The sequence below is a fragment of the Plodia interpunctella genome, chromosome 5 (genome assembly GCF_027563975.2).
Source record: "Plodia interpunctella isolate USDA-ARS_2022_Savannah chromosome 5, ilPloInte3.2, whole genome shotgun sequence".
In the NCBI taxonomy this organism is placed as follows: domain Eukaryota; kingdom Metazoa; phylum Arthropoda; class Insecta; order Lepidoptera; family Pyralidae; genus Plodia; species Plodia interpunctella.
In genome coordinates, this window is record NC_071298.1 from 7861643 (window position 1) to 7868757 (window position 7115).

Consider the following 7115-nt stretch of genomic DNA (forward strand, 5'->3'; position numbering starts at 1 on the left):
GAATTAAATAGTTTATCAAAAATTACCAAAGAAAAGTTTACCAAAACGCGTGCCAATACCGATGTATTGGCACGCGTTTTGACTATATATGCTATGACTTAACAGAGTTAAAAACAATGTTGGTTCATCCGTGATTAATTCCGTTATTGATATTCATCAGGGTAGGCATAGTACTAGTAATTACAAGAGTCAAACAACTATCAAACAGACAATCGTAGAAAGAATCGTACATAACAATTCACTATACAAGGTTGCCTGATAAGTACTCAACCTGTATTGTTTATTAATTGATAAGTCACTCGACCGAAAAATGGAGAGTGCAGCACTACTTAATAGAATACTAATAATGTATGCAATTATCGTAGATTATGTAATTCAATAATTCATTCGTTTCATACATGTAAGTAATATATAAGTGACAACCAAAACACAAACAACTATTTCACTAATAAGGATTTACTATTTACAGTTTTCAGAACGGATTAGTTTGATGTCAATACTAAAACAAGAAAACTACACACTCGCTAAGTCCATTTTAGCTAGACAGTTATAATTGTATGTCGTTTACCAAATGCAAGTACAAATTTATGTGTGTGTGACAGTGCACACAGGTGGCCCGTCACCTGACACCACTTCGGAACCGGCCACTTCCGGCGGACGCGGCAATTAGACACACACACACAATGTTCTTATATGAGTGTGTCAGCTTAGGGTGACCAGTCCTTTACCTACGCGGATTATAATTAGGTCATTGTTCATGTGAATTCGGTCTATTAGTCTTTTAAAGTTGATTAATTTCGATTAGTAGTTTGATCACTTTGGTATTGAGATTATCGGGTACAACCTTTTTCGCCGTTGAATAAATTAAAATAATCTAATTTGTAAAATAATCTAGAGCGCTCTTTAAATTACGATTGTTAACATATTCCTTTCTTTTTTAAATGCTAAATAAAGTAATAATTATTTAAGTAATATAGGTAAGAGTATAATAGATGCAGGTATAAAGAAAGATTTGAACTCTGAATTTACGTGTATGTTATTTACTAATCTTACGAAACCATAATTTCCAAATGGGACGTAATTTATTAGTTCATACAAACTTTTTTCGTATACTCATTTGAATGACAAGACGCATCGAAGCCTAAAATTTGAATTGTATGAATACATTTGTATTCATAATTAATTTTAATCTCTGATGGTTTAGAGTTAAAACAAAAGTACATATATTGTAATTCTAATTACTCTACTTGAATTATGTGAGGAAAAATGTTTTTTCATTTGTGTTCGCCTTCTAATACGAGTAGCGCATATCGGTAATAACTGATTTTTATGCGAGGAATTTTTCAGAGACTTTTGTTTAGTAGGTATTTCTCCTTGAGTAGGTACTTAGATGTTTTTGTCTCATTATTTTGTTCCTAAGTAATATAAAGATGAAATAAAAATACCTCCCATTCAACAAAAGTAGGTATCATTTACTATATTCTACGTGTACTAATTTATTTATATTCTACGTTCTTCATTCTGGTTTTATCTTGGACCGACATATTTTTTGCCATTGTCAATTTTAGCATTGTATATTTCATAATAGGTAATTAAGTATAACTGCTCGAGCCGCAAGTAGCTGGGCAGATATTATGAATTTAATAATTGTAATTGTCTACTTACGTAACCACATAATGAGTAGTTTTTACACTTATTGTAAATAGAAACTTCCTTCCCGTCTGGTATAAAATTGTCACGTATAAAATTAATTTATTACTGCCTCTGGGTGTATATCATCGTTATATGTGTTGCAATGTTTTATGTATGCGGTTAATTGTTTTTTTATAATCTACCAATAATGGTAACTAGCAGCTTGTCGTGCTTCTATCCTCGCGATGTCGTTGCCAGCCACGTCAAAAGGGTAGGTAATTTACTTATACGACAACAACACGATTCTTTTTTATTATTGTTGTATTAGTCTCTTGTTTTTGTTTTTATTTAATACTAGCTGCGCCCTCGGGCTTCACTCCCGTAGGAATTTCGAGATAAAAAGTTCCGTATGTGTTATTCCAGCTTATATTCCACCAAATTTCATAACAATCGGTTTTTCGTGAAAAATTAACAAACATACATACACACAGAAATCCTCACAAACGTTCGTATTTATAATATTAGTAGGATAATTTTTTGAATAAGTAGCGGATCTGCGTATGTAGAATCTACATCGCTCTGTCGCGTCGATTAACTGGTGGAGAAATCTTTAGTTTTACATTTTTTTAAATAAAATTATAGTTAATGAAATTGATTTATATATTTTTAAATTTTAAGGGTAGCGGACGAGTGAAGGACGTTATCAAGCGCAAGCAACAGCGAAAATGGACATTTGACTGTTGGTCCGAGAGTCCGGAGGGGGCTATGGTCCGGTGCTCGGGGCGCAGGTGTAGGTGGGGAAAGGAGGGGGGGGGGGTGAGATAACATCGCGATTACGCCGTACAAAACGGCCGATATCGCGCGTTCATTACCAGCGCCACCTGAACATATATGCATCATGGATATTTACTAACGTCAATACTCAACTGCTCAATGGATTGCATACTTTGATCATTAACAGCACTTATAATTGGCGAATGCTATTTCCGTTGATAGCTAACTTCTTCACATGCTGAAATCAATTAGTCCGCTATAATTAAGGAAATTGAACGTTTATTGTTCCAACTCACGCTACCATGTGTAGGTATTTCCAAAACTAATACATCAAACGTGTTTTTCTTCGTCCTTACCTGAAACGTTATTAGTATCAAAACATAAACTTAGTTCAGTTATTATTAGTTCGAGTCAGTCATAATTGACTCGAACTCAGAGCATACTCTGATCAATGTCAGAACAATAAAATACAAAATAGCTTTACTAGCTCCACATAGATATAATAGGACGTGTTCAGGGGCAGCTAACCGCGAAACGTCCATTTCATTTCCATAATTTCACAAAATGGCAGATTATAATCCGAAAAGAGCGCTGACAATCGGGGCACAATCGCGCGGTTGCCGCAGAACAATGGCAGCGTAACGTTTCCCGCGTATTATCTAATTTACCTGTCAAAAACATGCTCACAAGCTATGATACGAGGCTGTACAGTACGCATGATGCCGATGTCACATAATTGGAGCTGTACAAATATTATAGGTCAATATCCCATCTTTAAAAAATTGTAAGAAGAGTATACATAATCTTCCGTCTACAGAAGAAAATGTAGTCTAGGTTTAGTCTAGTCTAGTCTTTGCACTTTTACAAAATGTTTGTCTTGTGAGAACAGAATCATCAGCTTATTAGCCTCCAAATATTAAAGTTAAGGTTCCGTTAAGGTACTATATATTATTTAAAAAATAAATATCTTTCATAGTATAAGTACAAATAGGTCTGGTAATGTCAACAATACTGTGATCAAAATTTACCTACATGCACAATACAAACAGTATCGAATCAACCGTGTACAAACAAAATGTATCAATCGATACAAAGGAATTAATTACAAAAAAGTGCATACAAAGCGTGCAGGCGATTTATCGCGACACAGCGACTAAAATGAAATGACTAATTGCATAGTGCGCACGATAACATCTCCCGGCCGCCACCGGCCACACCACCAACACTAACACCGGTCCGTACTTACACAAAGAATATCCCCAATTGTCATGGTGGGAGAACAGTTTTGTAATATTTGTAATATATTCATATAATTAATAATTCTAATTTAACTTATTTTATCTGAAAAAACTACCTATAATATAATTCTAGTAAAAATCTATTTAAATATCCATGAATAATAAAACTTTAAAGAATACGTTAGAGGACAATGAAAAGGTTACTAAAAATATTTCAATAACATTCAGAAAGAAATAGCAAGAAAATCAAAAATCAAGCGGGAGAGGGCTGGACTTGTGGGGTAGATGACAGTTGGAGTGGACACCATGGGGCAGAAAGCGTCCAGCAGGAAGACTATAAATGTGATGGAAAGACGACATCAAAAAAATTACGGACAGCAACTGGATCTTGACCCAGAATAGGAAATAGTGACGGGAACTGAAGGAGATCTACACCAAATATTTATACTGAAAAAAAGAAGGCGAAGAACGAAGATACTCGTAAGATACCTACATATGCATCTATTTCTAATATTACGATATTATTGTAAATATCTCGTGGCCTTTCAATATGTGATTGAAGATGAATTTTCTGGCAATGACTACCGAGCTTCATCGACTATACTTGCAGCGATTTTTGCTATAAGAAGTATTTATTAACCTGTAAATGAGTTCTGTATGAGCAAGTCCACTATTACTATTCATAAATATTCAAGTGCAAAGCAGCACTAGAATCGTTTATGGCTCGACTAAACGGTATGCTTAATTATCGCTCAGATGCTATCGCGTTCGTGTAAAATAAAAATTGCTCCGCTTTGCTATTCAAATCGTATTGTCTGCTCAGTTACTTATCTTGATAGTAATAAATTATATGCATGTACCAACTACAGACTATAGTGAGTTTTGGAAGCCTGATCATTTATTCATATAAACATGTTTGAATATTCCACTTTAGGTACTATTTATTACATACATTTTTGACTCACAACATTTATAAAATCTCTTTCTAATACGATTCAATCTTTGTTACTCTCGTTATTTTAAGCCGATATTAATGCAGTTAGTTAACTATGCAAAAATTACAATTCAATATGCCAGAGTGGTGTTACACTCGCCGTATAAACAGTTAAACTATTCGACCAGTGTTTATTTAGCGCCAATTACGTAGCGCTACCTTGATTAATATGTAAATGTTTAGTATTTTATAATTTTATGTATTCATTTCATACTGTACATACAGTGTACGCGGACGTAATTGTGCAATAAATCTATTCACCGGTCCTATGACGCGGCTACGATTTTGCTACGACTCTTCTACGATACGCTACGGTGACGCTACGTCCTAATCATAGAGGCCAAATGTTCATCTTTGTACTGACTAAATTCGAATATTAAATCGAATCACTAGTTCTTTTCATTCACCTCGTTCACTACCATCAAAGAGGATTTAACTAGATGACTACCATTTTCACTGTTGTGAAGTGTCTAACGTATTGACTTACAAGCCATTTATTTAAAAGGAAATCTTATATTCATGTTCCAAAAACTTTATAGTTTGATTTCCAACTGTATAGCTATTTATCCAGTACCAAAAATCTTGCCTTATTATTGTATTTTTTTTCTTATTTGTAGTCACAGATATAAGAATATTTATTGTTCTTATATTTGTTTTTGTAGTACACGCTCATTTATTTTGGATTGATAAATAGTATTAATTAATTCATTAACTATTGAATGATTATTTAATATTATATCATAGTAGGTGGCGTTGGTTTGATATTAAAAGTGAAAAAATGAACAATTATGAAGCAGTCGACGGAAGCAGATAGACATCAGCATAGCGGCGCGGGAGCTGCGTTCGGCCATTGATTTAGCGTTAAACACTCGTTAATGTTTTACAAAACACGCACTGCCAGTGCTCGGAGAAAATATGAAGCTGGTACAACCACTAGTTGGACTATTTGTTATTGCTTCTTATCTGCACTTTGGGCTTGGGGTCATCAATGTTGGCACTACATTAAATCAAAGGCAAAGAATTTATATAGACAGGCCTTTACAGACACTTTTTTCACGTCTCATTTAAAGTATTATAAATAAATGTTTCTCTCTATTTCGAATCGATCATTGCTTAAGAAATGCAGAATGAACTAATTTTAAACAGTATTTATTACTATCATACCTACCAAGTACAGGTGGCGATAGTCTAATACATTTAGGTGACTGGTAATGCTTATACCATTTTGTATACCTACATACATAACACATAATTCATAATAATAATCCATAACACATATTTAAACCTTGTTCCATAGGAAAACATAGGGTATTCCATAGGTAGTTGAGAAATAATCCGAAGTGCAGGTATTAAAATATGTAACTACTTTATACATTAGTATATAAGTATGACTATACTTAAGTATAGTTTATCGTTATTTGTAATACCTACTTTTCACACGAATGTAACAAAGTACACAGCAAAAACAGATTCGTGATGGGCACGATTAAGGACGTTTAAACATCGTTAATATTCATATTACATTACCTCTATCTAAGTGGCGTGTTCACTCCATGTTCGAGTTTTTTATAACTCTACCGAGTTTTAGTTGCATGCCAGTATCGCTGTCAGAACCATCTTGAATTATACTGACATATTATTTATTTATCGTTCGTCAATCGCAGTTCACAGTCACACAACTTTTACCTTTGCTTTTACGTTAATTTGTTATACATTTTTGCTGTATCTCATGTGAGACATATATTTATAAAATAAAAAAAAAAGAAGAAAACAAAATTGTCATCGTCTTTTGCATTAAGAATCGAAATTGCCAGTTTTATCGTTTTTATTTTCATATTTGTTTATCAATGTTTATTTCTGATGTAATTAGAACTGTAAGCTGACTAACAATAAATATAGTATGTAATGTTAGATTACGAAAAATCTGTTTGGTTATTTGGTTAGGGCCTCGATAACTTTTCGATTACAATTTCTTTGATACATGTTTTTTTTCGCCGTGTATATACACCTTAAAAAGTAATATTTTCATACCTCCGGTTGTTTATTTATCCTGGACATCGAATGTAATTAGTGGCGTAACCGTTTCCATACGTAAAGTGATGTTTTATGCACAATAATATCAATAAAATAATGATAATATTAATTATTTGGTAAACTCGTTTTATGCGTACAAATCACCTATACAATATTTGTTTTTGAAAAAATTTACGATAGTTAAAAAAATTTATAAGGCTGGTATCTAATTCAGTCGTATAATTTTGAAAAGTGGTTACATTTATTATGCTTTTATCAGTGAATTGAACCATTCAATTGTAGGAAAATATATTGTATTTACGTAAGTTCAAGGAATCGCTATTATACCTAGATATATTGTATACTACTTACACTCTAGACAAGCGACTAATTAAGAAATGAGATCAAATGTATTGTTCTGTGGCTCTCACAATTATCGCAAGCTCTTTGATTTATTGATCTTA